At 36.1% G+C, this 13269-nt stretch overlaps 1 protein-coding gene across 1 annotated transcript in view; it reads right to left on the minus strand.

The window, feature by feature from the left end:
• LOC134668696 (basic salivary proline-rich protein 1-like) overlaps positions 1–3714 on the minus strand; it is a 42140-nt gene extending 38426 nt beyond the window's left edge. Inside the window, exon 1 of the mRNA XM_063526137.1 lies at positions 3643–3714. The gene's annotated coding sequence lies outside the window, so the exon portion shown is untranslated. The remainder of the gene's footprint in view (positions 1–3642) is intronic.
• Positions 3715–13269: the final 9555 nt, after the last annotated feature.

The following is a 13269-nucleotide window of genomic DNA, read 5'->3' on the forward strand; positions in this document are numbered from 1 at the left end:
CCCCTCTCCCTAGGGTCATTAAGATTACATTTTTTTTTTGGTAAATTGAGTGAAGTTCATTGCTGCACTACAGTTGAGAATGGAAATCAGTCACATCATTTTATCACGAAAATTGACAGCGCCGCAGCAGTAATGTTGCAACAAAGTACCTAAAGCTGCTGCAGTCGCCACCCGAATGTCACCTTTATCATACCTTAGGTTAGAATGTTATTGAAAACGCGAGCGAAGCGAGCGCGAACATTTTTCGATATAAAAACGCAATTTGATAGACAGTTGTACATTTTTACTTTTAGTATGGAAATCAGTCACATCATTTTATCACGAAAATTGACAGTGCTGCAGCAGTAGCGTTGTAACAGAGTAATGCTGCTGCAGTCGCCACCCGAATGTCACCTTTATCATACCTTAGGTTAGAATGTTATTGAAAACGCGAGCGAAGCGAGCGCGAACATTTTTCGATATAAAAACGCAATTTGATAGACAGTTGTACATTTTTACTTTTAGTATGGAAATCAGTCACATCATTTTATCACGAAAATTGACAGTGCTGCAGCAGTAGCGTTGTAACAGAGTAATGCTGCTGCAGTCGCCACCCGAATGTCACCTTTATCATATCTTAGAAAGTGATTGAAAACGCGAGCGAAGCGAGCGCGAACATTTTTCGATATAAAAACGCATTTTGATAGACAGTTGTACATTTTTACTTTTAGTATGGAAATCAGTCACATCATTTTATCACGAAAATTGACAGTGCTGCAGCAATAACGTTGTAACAGAGTAATGCTGCTGCAGTCGCCACCCGAATGTCACCTTTATCATATCTTAGAAAGTGATTGAAACGCGAGCGAAGCGAGCGCGAAAATTTTTCGATATAAAAACGTAATATGATAGACAGTTGTACATTTTTACTTTTAGTATGGAAATCGGTCACATCATTTTATGACGAAAATTGACAGTATCGCAGCAGTAACGTTGCAACAGAGTAATGCTGCTGCAGTCGCCACCCGAATGTCACCTTTATCATATCCTAGAAAGTAATTGAAAACGCGAGCGAAGCGAGCGCGAAAATGTTTCGATATAAAAACGTAATATGATAGACAGTTGTACATTTTTACTTTTAGTATGGAAATCGGTCACATCATTTTATGACGAAAATTGACAGTACCGCAGCAGTAACGTTACAACAGAGTAATGCTGCTGCAGTCGCCACCCGAATGTCACCTTTATCATACCTTAGAAAGTTATTAAAAAGGCGAGCGAAGCGAGCGCGAAAATTTTTCGATATAAAAAACGCAATTTCACTTTTAGTCCCAACCAGGCGTGAGTCCAGGATTTCATACAAAGAAGGGATGGGACAGTTTTCTATCAGCCTAGCTTCGCATAGGGCTCGATATTTAAGGGTCTCAGCGAGGTTGTTTTCATGCATAAAAGATGCAAGAAAGCAGAGCTTGGAATTCACCAAGTGAATTGAATTGGCGAAGTGTGAGCAAGGCAGTAGGCCCAGCTGCGAAAGAGGAAAGCTTGGATTTGGATCCACGCCCAAGTGTAATTAAGGCAGAAGATCAACTTTGCCGTAAGGCAGAAGGCATAAGCACTCGCATAAGACCTAACGCCGAACCGCAAAAGAGTGGGTTGAAATCGAATCTACATGCATGTAATCACGACTCTTCTACTGCTACCGATTGTTTCCCAAAGAATTACGCGCCATTATTTTTCCAAATAAGCTTTTGGACAGCTAAAAAAATATCGTGTGGTAAAAACGATGTGTCTGTCCCTAATTTTAGAATTAGTTCTACTTTTTCAACCTGGCATTTTGGTGCCCCCCCTGAACGTGGTGCCCTAAGCACGTGCTTGTTTTGCTTATTGGTTAATCCGGCACTGGTCCGAAGGTTTGACTATGAGAGCCCCTTCGGCGCCCGGCTTTGGTAAGCGTACAGCGTGTCACGTACGTCGGGCTAAGGTTAAGGCATTCAGAAGTTAAGGTGTAATAAAGAAACTCAGATAAATAAATATATACCTACATACAAACACGAACGTTGAAAACACAATACGCTCTCTCTCTCTCTCTTTTTTTTGGGTAGTCGTGAAAAAGATGGCACTGTGCAATGAGGGGTAATTAATTTACTGTCGTTTAATTTTGTTGTACATTATTAAATCATCTAAACTTAGAGTTAATCTGGCAAAAACCTTCCTCGGTGGCTATTCATGTCACTACGTATTAAATTCAGCGCCATCTGTTAGTTTACCAGGGTACTCAATAGTGGTAGCACATATTTAAAAAAGTTTGCCCCTCCTTCCTAAGTAGCGCCATAAGATTCAGGGGCAAACTTAAATCAAGCGAGTGTTGTGGCTACCCCCCCCCCCTTTTAAGGGTTGAATATTTATAGCCTATAACCTGGCCGGAGATTTTCTCGACAGATTAGTAAAGTTTGCATCAAAATCCGTCCAGCCGTTTTCACGTGATGCGCGTTCAAATAAACAGACAAACAGATAAACAGATAAACAGACAAACAGACAAAAATTCTAAAAACTGTTGGAACGTGTTCTGTTATCGATTCTAAGTATCCCCAGCCAACTTTTTTTCAAATATCTTCCATGTACAGACTTTCGACCCTCTACAGCTTTATTATATGTATAGAAGATATAGAAGAGCTGGTTTTTTCTTAGTATTACAAGATTTACAAGTATTGTCGCTTAGCCTCAACGAAGGCTTTGCGGAGCCCTAGGGGTCCGTGGAGCATACTTTGAGAATGGTTGGTTTGGGCAATCTGTGACGTTCCCAGGGAAGTGATATAATGAGGAGAATATATTACCGCGGCGTGTGACGAGCGCTACGGCCGTTTTAATTGGGTTGAGATTCGCGAGATATGTGCGTCGTACATGATGCTGCGGATTGCAAAGTGGCGTCAATAATATCTGTATGTTGAGCTAATTGAGCTTACTTTTTACCTAACATACAATAATGGTAGAAAACCTGATGTTTTTTCAGTGTCGGGCAAAACAAATTATATAAAAACTCCCAATTGCGCTTCGCTGAAGTTTGACTACTAGTTTATGATTTTAAATAAAGTGGGTTTTAGATTTTAGGTGAATAACTTGCATAAAAGCATAAAGATTTTAAATAAAACCTTGATGTAAACTATGCATAACTTTTGTATGAAGTTTTATATCCTTTTAAATTGTTGAATTACAATTAAATTTAGCCTGTATGTGATTGTTCGGTCAATCCAGTTACAATTGTATTTTGATAAACAAACTTTCTGAAAAGTTTAGTCCTTTTTTGGACAATTGGTTACAGATTTAAATTTATGTTATTGATGAGCTTATCATTGAGTTACTAGCTGGAGCTTTTTGAAGCTTTTTACAAACTATTTTGACAGCACATATAAACTCACTTCTTATCTATTGTTAAAACTTTCTAGCCATTATGATTTTGGTAAATTCACTAAAAATAAACAAAAGACACAACATTTTAAAATACATCTACTCATCTGAAAACTTCACTATCATTCAGTTTCAGCATATTTAAGCTTTAACGTTTTAAGCGATTATTTAACTTAATAACTAAAATTTGAATAACACTAAAAATCCACATAAACCACTTGAAACCCCAAAACACTTGTAAAAATTCGGTAAACTCACCGTGTGCGTACGGGCTAGCGTCGCGTACTGTGCGGAGCGGCGTCGGCGCACGCTTATATGCGCGTCGCCATGGCAACGCAGGGTGCGCGCGCACAGGGTCGCTAGAAGGCTCGAGGCTTTCCACGAGGGAGGGTTTTAGAAGTAGGCTTTTGCCGGTTGAAGCAGGCCCGCTTTTCAAATCATTAAAGGAAGGTTTAAGAATTAATAAAGGCTTCTATTATTTGTGTTTTTTTTTTAAAGGATTTTGAGAACGGATCTTTTTAACTGGTGGGCATGTGTGACACTCCTAGATTAAAAGGCTTAACGTAATGATAACCGATTTACTAGTTATCAGGCGAAGGTTTGATTTTGCCACTGAAGAGGTATAAAACGTAGAATATTTTTTTTACATGGGCATAAACTAGAGATTTTCTCAGTATTAGACCTTCAAGAATTTTGAATTGCAGCCAAGGTGCTCAAAGATATCTGAGCATGCACTTTAACATCTTGAGTCGTCTTGATAATAGAGGCTTTGTTTAAATATTTGTGAACACCTTTGTCGTTCCGATATATATGATGGCGAGTGCCGACTGTACACTAAAATCATAAAATTAATTGTACTCGTAGCTGGGTCATTATTTGAACTGGTGTAAATGGCTAGTCCACGGTAAAAAAAAAATCTTAATTTTAATGAATTGTGTTAAATCACAAAATAGTTAAGTACACAAACAAATACATTTCAACACATCTAAATCTAACCTTATAAAATAACTTACAATTAAATAAAAACGAAATTAAAACTAACACAAATAGTCCCCCAGATCCGATCCCTGCGCAAAGGTGCCCATAATGCTGGCTTAATGAATTTGATTGATCATAGATTCATAATCAAATGCTTACGATGCAAGGATGTTGAAAAACCTTTTGGTCCCTTTTTGTGAAATTTATTTGCGAAGATATGGACCTCGCAATTTTAAAGTGTCAAGTGGTGATGACATTTTATGTGCTTAGTATGGTGTTAATAGAAGGTAGTGACAAGTTATCATTTTCACCATATAAATAATTATATATTTTTTATCACTTTAAGTGAAATATTATAGTAAGTATATGAATAAACTACAACAAAGAAAAAATAACTCTCTTTCGGCAAATTTTGTGAAAAGTGAATATAAACAATAAAAACAGTGTTTCATATCCTTACCGTGGAAGAATAATCATTACCGTGGTCGAAAAGTCCACGGTATTCCGTGGTAATGACTGGCACAGTAATGATAAAAACTAATATTTTGTCTCATAACCCTAAACATAGTTAATGTTCCAGAACATTTCTCCAATTACGTCATAAAAATTCGAATAAGTTATCGTATCAAATAGGATTCGTATTAAAATGATTTTTACTTACTATTACGATCTCAGCATCAGCACGGCCTTCTATTGGACAGCTATATTATGTGCAAGTAGCATCCACGGAAATGACGGTACCGCGAGGCGGGAAAAGTTCGATGTTGCCATTTAGACGACACAATTTAATTTGTGCAATCAATAATGAATGTACCTACTAACTAATATAGTTTTAAGCACTTAGTAAATACTAGCCATAAAGTTACATTTAAATTGCCTTTTAGCTCATGTTATGATGAAATCTGGTCAGGCGACACGCGTTGGTAGTGACATTTTGATCCTTTGGAGCCGTCAAAAACATAGATCTTCTTAAGATGTCGTGAAATGGAAAACGGCCTGTACTAATTTTTATTTATTTACTACTTATAAGTATAAGACACGGTGAAGATCCAACTTTAGTACCAAAAAACGCGAGCGACATGCGATTTACACCAAATCAAATAATGATCCAGCTAATTGACATCTAATTATGGCTGTTAAATTTATCTACAAATGTGTAAGAGAAAGAGGCTAATCTGACATTTCCGATTCCGATTGAGATAGAGCTTTTTTTCACCTTAAACTTTTCAATTGTCTGAATCCCGTTGATGTCTTTTATAAGGACGAGTAAAAAGTTATTTCTCAGTGAGCAAAAAATCTACATAAAATCGCTTTTAAGCATTCAAAAACTAAATGTAGGTATGTGTTATAGAGAAAAAAATCGGCGTCAAAATTCTTTGGAAGACAATTATACATATGCGTTTTTCTTGCGTTCTACAAGCAAATGGAAACTCGAAAAACGACATTTTCTGGGGAGCGGCATTTACCAAGTTTTTGTAGCACGGACACCATTGAAACACTCTACTAAGAAAGGATTTTTGGAAATTTAACCCGGGGGCGAAAATAGGGTTGAATGTTATTAACAACTACGCGGACGTAGACTAGTAAAGAGAGTATAAAATACATATATCCTATTTTGAAATGAATAAGTATGTTTTAGAATAAAATACAAAATCAGTGTTGTTCTGTTGTTGACCTAAATACCAATCTGGGGCATTTCATGAAAAAATAACGCGAGTCACGATTTCATTGTGCGTGTTTTTGATTTGAGTACCTACCTATGTCTACCGAGAAGTCGCACCCCCCGAACTGGGGCCCAGCATGATGGCGACGTGCGACTTTCAATCCGAAGGTTGCGGGTGCGACTCCCGGTTCGTGCTAATGAGTTTTTCGGAACTTATGAAAGTTAAAAAATATATCAATTCTTTTTTTCATTTTCATGCGAAGTAAAATGGCGACTCGTGTCACTTTTGCCGTTGAATGACCCAATAGGCTGATGATAAGTAGATCTTCAACGCTGACACAATTCAACTCTTTCCTCGTTTTATAATTGATAATTTCACTTCCAAAGCTCGCATACCACAGCCATCCGACTGTGGAATTATCGGATTGTGGACGTCTGCAATCAGCCCCATCAATGACATCTCGCGGGGCTTCGTCTGTCGATGATTATCTGTGGCACTATGGTTATTTGGCTATCTACTGCCCGTTTAGAGATCGCTGTGGGTCTGTTGTATTATCTAAAGTTACATTTGATTTACATTGTGAGGCACATCTGTAGATGTGCCCTCGGAAAGTTTCACATTGAAACATCTCGGAAACTTGTTCTATTTTTTTTAATTTATTTAAAACACAAACAGTCACATACCTAATGCAAATGGGTTTTTAGTACAATGTAGTGTACTCAACATACTTAAGAAACAGACCTGGAGGTTCATTAATGAGTAGGTACATAATGTTAACATACCTACATAATAACCGCAGAAAGAAAAAGAAATTTGAAATTATGAGCCATACCTACTTAAATTATATTTACCAGTCTTCCAAACAAAATCAGTGTGGTGTGAAATTATATAGAGGGTTGGTAAGTTGGTATTTTTGTATGGGATTCGAATTTTTACATAATTTGAAATGAAACTTTCCTTTGTTTACTACTCCTGGCCCTAAGCCCTATGCCTCCTCTCACTCGCGAGAGGGCATGAGCTATCGCTACCCATGCTGGCCCAATGCCGATTGGGGATACACAGATTATTAAACAAATATTAGGTATATTGAATAATTTTACGGTTTAGACTCACTTGTTTTTAGTCACAACAGCTTAAATTCGATTATTGGAAATATTATATTGTCACTCATATGGATATGGATATGGATACTATAGCTGGTCAAGCAAATCTTGTCAGTAAAAAAAGGCGCGAAACTCAAATTTTCTATGGGACGATAACCCATCGCGCCTACATTTTTCAAATTTGCCGCCTTTTTCTACTGACAAGATCTGCTTGACCAAGTATACGTAGTTACCAGCTTGTATGCGAATAGCCTTTAACTTTTTGGTGGATATAAAAATAAGGAACCAAATTAATTATTTTTTTGATAGTATGTCAAGTCGGTAAAAGAGTCGTGAACCTAATTTGAGTGCTGTGTATGATAAAATAGAGAAACGACCATAGTATTTTAATTTATTAGTAATGCTATTACCCTTTTACCCTCTAAAATTCATTTTAATAAACTAAAATATATTTTTCTAAATATGATTTGTACTTGAGTACTCGAAAAATATTTCAACAATACAATATCTGCAGTTTATAAATCGGCATCTATGTGGTAGAGTCTGTGCAATGGAGAAGAGTCGTAGATTTTTGAATTTCGATCGCTCGATTTCGTCACTCGAAAATCAGTGGAAAACGGAGAAATTCTGATTTTGAAATACGAACGATAGAAATTTAGAATCTAGGCATTGACCACTCGATTTCAATTCTATTAGTAGAATTTAAATACCTAGTTGTGGAGATATTATTGAACGAAATACACGAAATCGAACCCAGACTCTATAGCTTTTATGTACTATCCATTGGTACTTATGGCTTCGGCTGTCATTCTGCCAATCACCTAAGCATCGAACCCAAGAATGTTTAAAATTCTGACACACTATTAAGATGAAACCTCAGGCTGATGAGCAAGCACGCCATTTGTCAAAGATTCAATAAAGGGTTATATGGGTCATGGTTTCAATCACTCCATCGAGTACCTTGGGCGGTTTGGTCGAATTAAAGTATTGGTAATTAGTTACTAGACTAGGTGGCGTAACTATAGGGAATATTAGGCATAAAGCTCTGCGTGGGTGGCACCACTAGCGCATACAGTAAACAAACCTCATAAGTTATTCTATGGTTTACTAAACAAATTAGTGCTGCACTCTGGCGGCAGAACATTGCAGTAATACTCCCTATTTGGATGAAAACATACTCTTAAGGATAACTCACGCTAGACCGGACCGGAGCTTCCGGCGCTATGGAAAGCACCAAGTGATCACCGATCAGCCGTCATAAAAAATGACATGTGGGACGCCTCGGCCTGGTCCCGGCCCGGTCTAGCGTGAGCCCTCCTTTATAGTAAAAGGCGAAACTCTGACTAAAATTAATGAATCACAATTCTAAATCTATATAAATCAAGGAATTTGTATGAGTAACTATTAGATATTATTGTGAGAAAGTTCGGGCGCATGAACTCGATCACGGCGAGCGCATCACGTCGCCCGGTTAGGTAACCTAACCCGCATTTCTTAAGCACTACAATCAGAGCTCTAGCTGTGCCGACCTGCAACTTCAAATTAAGCACTTTGATATGCGCATAGTTTTAACAATTATATACTCAATTTTAGTACATTTGACTAAAAAAATATATGATAAATTACATTAGACAATAGTGTTTATGAAAAAAACTTGTTTTTGTTAATAAAAATATTGTTATTTACAGTTATAGTGAATAAGTTTGACCTACTAAGTTGACCGAGTAAAAGTATAGCACTAACCAATTCTTAAAAAGATAAAAATTCTTAAAAACATAAGTGCTTATATACATGGTAGCTATGTATATAAGAACTTATGTATTTTTACCTAGGCGATAAAATGATACCTACAAGCCCAGGTTTTAGGTCTTTTCTTGTTGTACCTAATCATGAAAAAAGTCCTGTAAAATTTTTACTTGATGTAAATCATGAATCACCATATTCGTCAAAAGACGTCCATTGCAGGACGAATAGCTCTGAAATATTTAATTATCTACACAGCGACCGGTGGTGATCTTCTTTTTCCATTTTTTGACGTGATAACGTCTTATAAATCGATGAACACCAGTTAACATGCACGAAAAAGTGTCACGTTGTGGACAGATCTCCATGGTAATGTTATGGACAGATCTCCATGTTAACGTTACGGCCACGGTCCGTAAACCGACTTTACAGACAATCATATATTTTTTTCACCATATACAATGCTGTTCCTATCTTGCTGCCCTGATCTGCACTCGCTATTGATGAAATAAACGGATATAATTTAATCAAAGATGGGGTCATTGAAACACCATGAGGTTAAACTTTATAAACAGTCACTTTTGATCCAATTAAAAATAATAATTAAAAAAGTCACGATGTTATTAAAATAACACCAATAAGGAAAATATTTGTCGGCATTTTAATAGATCACGTAAGTAGGTGCTGACACGAGTGATGAAGATACAGCCTGCGGCAATTCAAGTTACATTATTAAGAGTAACGTAACGTTTATAGGAAATATACACAATTATGTACAATTTGTTCTAATCCGGAGACTTCTTTGAAAAATGACGTTCATCATTACTTGTGTCCTTGAAAGACGGACCTTAGTTCTTCTTCGTGGTATAAAATATAGACGTCTAGAATTGTGGAAAATTTAGTAGAGGTTTTACTATGGCACCAACATTGAAATCGAGAATAAAATTGGCTGGCCAGAAACATCGACATCTGACAAGCCGAAATACATGAAAAGGCTTAATACTTTTTCGGATGTAAGCTATAGTATTTAGGTACCTAAACGTTGTTCAGTATCTATAGTTCGTTTTTTTTAGCATTAGAAAGAACTTGCAAGAAGGTAAGCGATGTTGACATGTCTTTTAATTGAAATACGCTTTTTAAAAATCAGTAACTATTACTTATGAAAGCAGAAGAATATAAATGATCGTATTAGATTCATGTGTACTCGTGTCGGAGGCCAAGACTCATTTTGGGTCGTTGCGCCATTAAGTAAGTAAGTACGTAATTAGATTCATAATTGTTACATATTTACCGTGACTTATTATTAAACGTGTTTTTCAATAAAAAGACACATCAATATTGTTTACCTTATTTCTAATGCTAAAAAAAAACGAAGTATATGAGTACCCGTGAGTTCGTACACTCTGCGAACAAAACTTCGTTTTGTGTCAGGGTAGGGAATGCTCCCGGTACTGACTATGTATTGAGAGAACTGGGAATTCCCGGTTCAGGGACTGTTTTTAAGTAAGTAATTAGATTCATAATTGTTACATATTTGCCGTGACTTATTTTTTAAACGTGTTTTTCAATGAAAAGACACATCAATATTGTTTACCTTATTTCTAATGCTAAAAAAAACGAAGTATATGAGTACCCGTGAGTTCGTACACTCTGCGAACAAAACTTCGTTTTGTCTCAGGATAGGGAATGCTCCCGGTACTGACCATGTGTTGAGAGAACTGGGAATTCAGGGTTCAGGGACTGTTTTTGTCTAGACAACCAGTATATGAAGCACACTCTATCACAGGAGGTTAAATAGGCCACCCAAATGCGGCTGGCGACTTAGCAACCACCTGCGGCATTTGAATCATATCATATGTTCTACGTATATAAAATAATTCGATTGTCATTTTTTGAACTGTTAGTCCGGACAAGAGTTAAACTTATTCATCTAGTGTCCAAGTCCAAGAGATGTCCTGCAGATGTCCAACCACACATCTAGCATACTTTAATGAGTGTTAAAAAAGTTTATTATTTACGTAATAGGGGCTTTAAAAGTTCCGCAACGGCGCACGGAAGGTCACGATCATGCGCATCACACTGGTTACACATTGGACAATTGACCTCCATTCTTGACACGAACGTACCAATTTAGAAGTAATTAAGGTATTCGTTAATAAAGTTACACGTGTGATGTGACCAGTGGGAACAGTGGGTAAGTATAGAGGTCTGCGGGGTGATCATATTAGATTACTGCTACCCTAAATACTATTCGACACAAGTCATTTTTTACAAAACCATGCCTGATACATATTCTGGTCGGCCGACTGAAGAAACAATACCAGAGAGAGCTGTTACGTCAAAAAAATGCAGAACAAATTTACATGCAAATAGACGTTCATAAAAACGCAAACGCAATTACTAATTAATAATTTAAATAATAAGAAATATATTTCCACTGGAATAAGTAATTTATCATTCATTTAAAATGTCACTTTATTCCGAAGGTACAAAAAACACTTTTGAGTGACACAGATACCCTTAAGTGGATCTCCTAATTCTCCTATCTTCCTAATTTATATTGTTCGGATTTGGAAATTAATGAAAGATTAAGGGTCTATATTAATTCCCATAACGTAATACTCCTAATACAAATTGGCATAACATATATTACGCATAACTTTTAAATCGCATATACATATAGGTACATATGTTATGCGATTTAACAATATGAATTAGGAAGATAGGAGAATTAGGAGATCCACTTAAGTGTATCTTATTCCGCATAACTATAAGTACACATAATGTTAATGCGCATAACGTAGATTGTCATAACGATGACTTGGGTTAAATGTAATAAGCATAACATTTCTTTGCAGAATTATTTAATGGTGTAAATATAAATGTAAGAAAATATATTGTTGTCACGAAAAAGCGGCATTAGGAAACAATTGCTTCATTTATTTAATTAGATCTGAGGAGTTTTGTTGGGGTGTCTTTGTGTAGCATCTTAGCTCCTAAATGGATAAACCGATTTAAGTGCAGACTACATGATATAGTTTCCAAAAAACATTGAATTCGATCTCACGCTCGGGCATCAAGGAATCATTCCGCAACAGTTTCGCACGATAATAATCTCATCTAATTATCAGTGTAGGTACGTTAAAAAGGTCAAATTCCTAGAAAATAACAAAATTAAGGATAGCTCAAGCTAGGTCTAACGTGAAACATCCTTTAACAACCTAAACACTGACATGTAGCTCTGTATATCAATATGAATATTATTTATAGTAAACCTTCGCAATTATATAATTAAAATCATTTAAACGTAACAAAAATGCAATGTAATCTTAATATGGCAATTGAAATAAAAGTGTAACAATGTTTGTCCGCCGGGTTATACAAAATGTAGTTAAAAATTAAATTTTTGTAGTTGATTTTTTCATTTTTAAGTAGATGACCCGGCGAATTTCGTTTCACCTGGGTATATCTCTATCATGTTTGGCACTTTTTATTTGACAATAATAAACACAACAAAAAAAGAATTAGGTAAGTAGCGAATTTGGTCCACCCGTTCACGAGTAATGCCGTGGAATTATTAGGAATTTAAAAATCCTACGTAAGAATATAGCAAAAATTTAATAAAGTCAGACCAAGATAACTCTACAGCGATTTTGATAGCATATACTGTGCTAGTAGGTATTATTTTTTACATCATTATTCCATAGAAATTTGACGTTTAAAATAACAATTGCGCAGTCTGAGCTATCAAAATCGCTGCAGAGTTATATTGGTCTGGCTTTAGGTATGAGTTACTATAAGTATTTTTTTTCTAAAACACGTAAAGTTCCCGTTAACATTGACCCGTTCTTTGAATAGGACACACAGAAATGCGGTATTACAGAAACAATACTTATTGTTCATCGTTCAATATCCTGCTGATGGTACCTAGGCATATCTTCTATTATAACCTCCTAAGACCCACGGCGCGATTCGGGAAATGAATTAGAGATTAACTAGATACGATATAGTATCTTTATTATTTCATTTCTAGTGAATCTCTAATTTATTTCCCGAATCGCGGCTCCAGCCGCCATAAGGTACCTACCCTTTTCCGTGGAACGTCACATAATCACATATCTTTACTATAGATAAACTTTTTGTCTTCTTTTCGGGGTTTAGTAGTTAATTAGCTAGTAAGTAAATAATTGTGTATATTATAGATTAACATTAGCCTTAAGATAAAACTGTCACTAACACTATTGATCCAAGTTAGTCGCGAATAAATGAATTTATTTATTTAATTATATCGTATCTAATTAATCTCTAATTCATTTCCGGAATCGAGCCGACAGAGTCATTTTTGCTGTTTTGAATTTGGAACTTAACTTAGGACTTAAGAGGATATAAATCGTTTC

Source organism: Cydia fagiglandana, chromosome 1, assembly GCF_963556715.1.
Source record: "Cydia fagiglandana chromosome 1, ilCydFagi1.1, whole genome shotgun sequence".
NCBI classification, from domain to species: domain Eukaryota; kingdom Metazoa; phylum Arthropoda; class Insecta; order Lepidoptera; family Tortricidae; genus Cydia; species Cydia fagiglandana.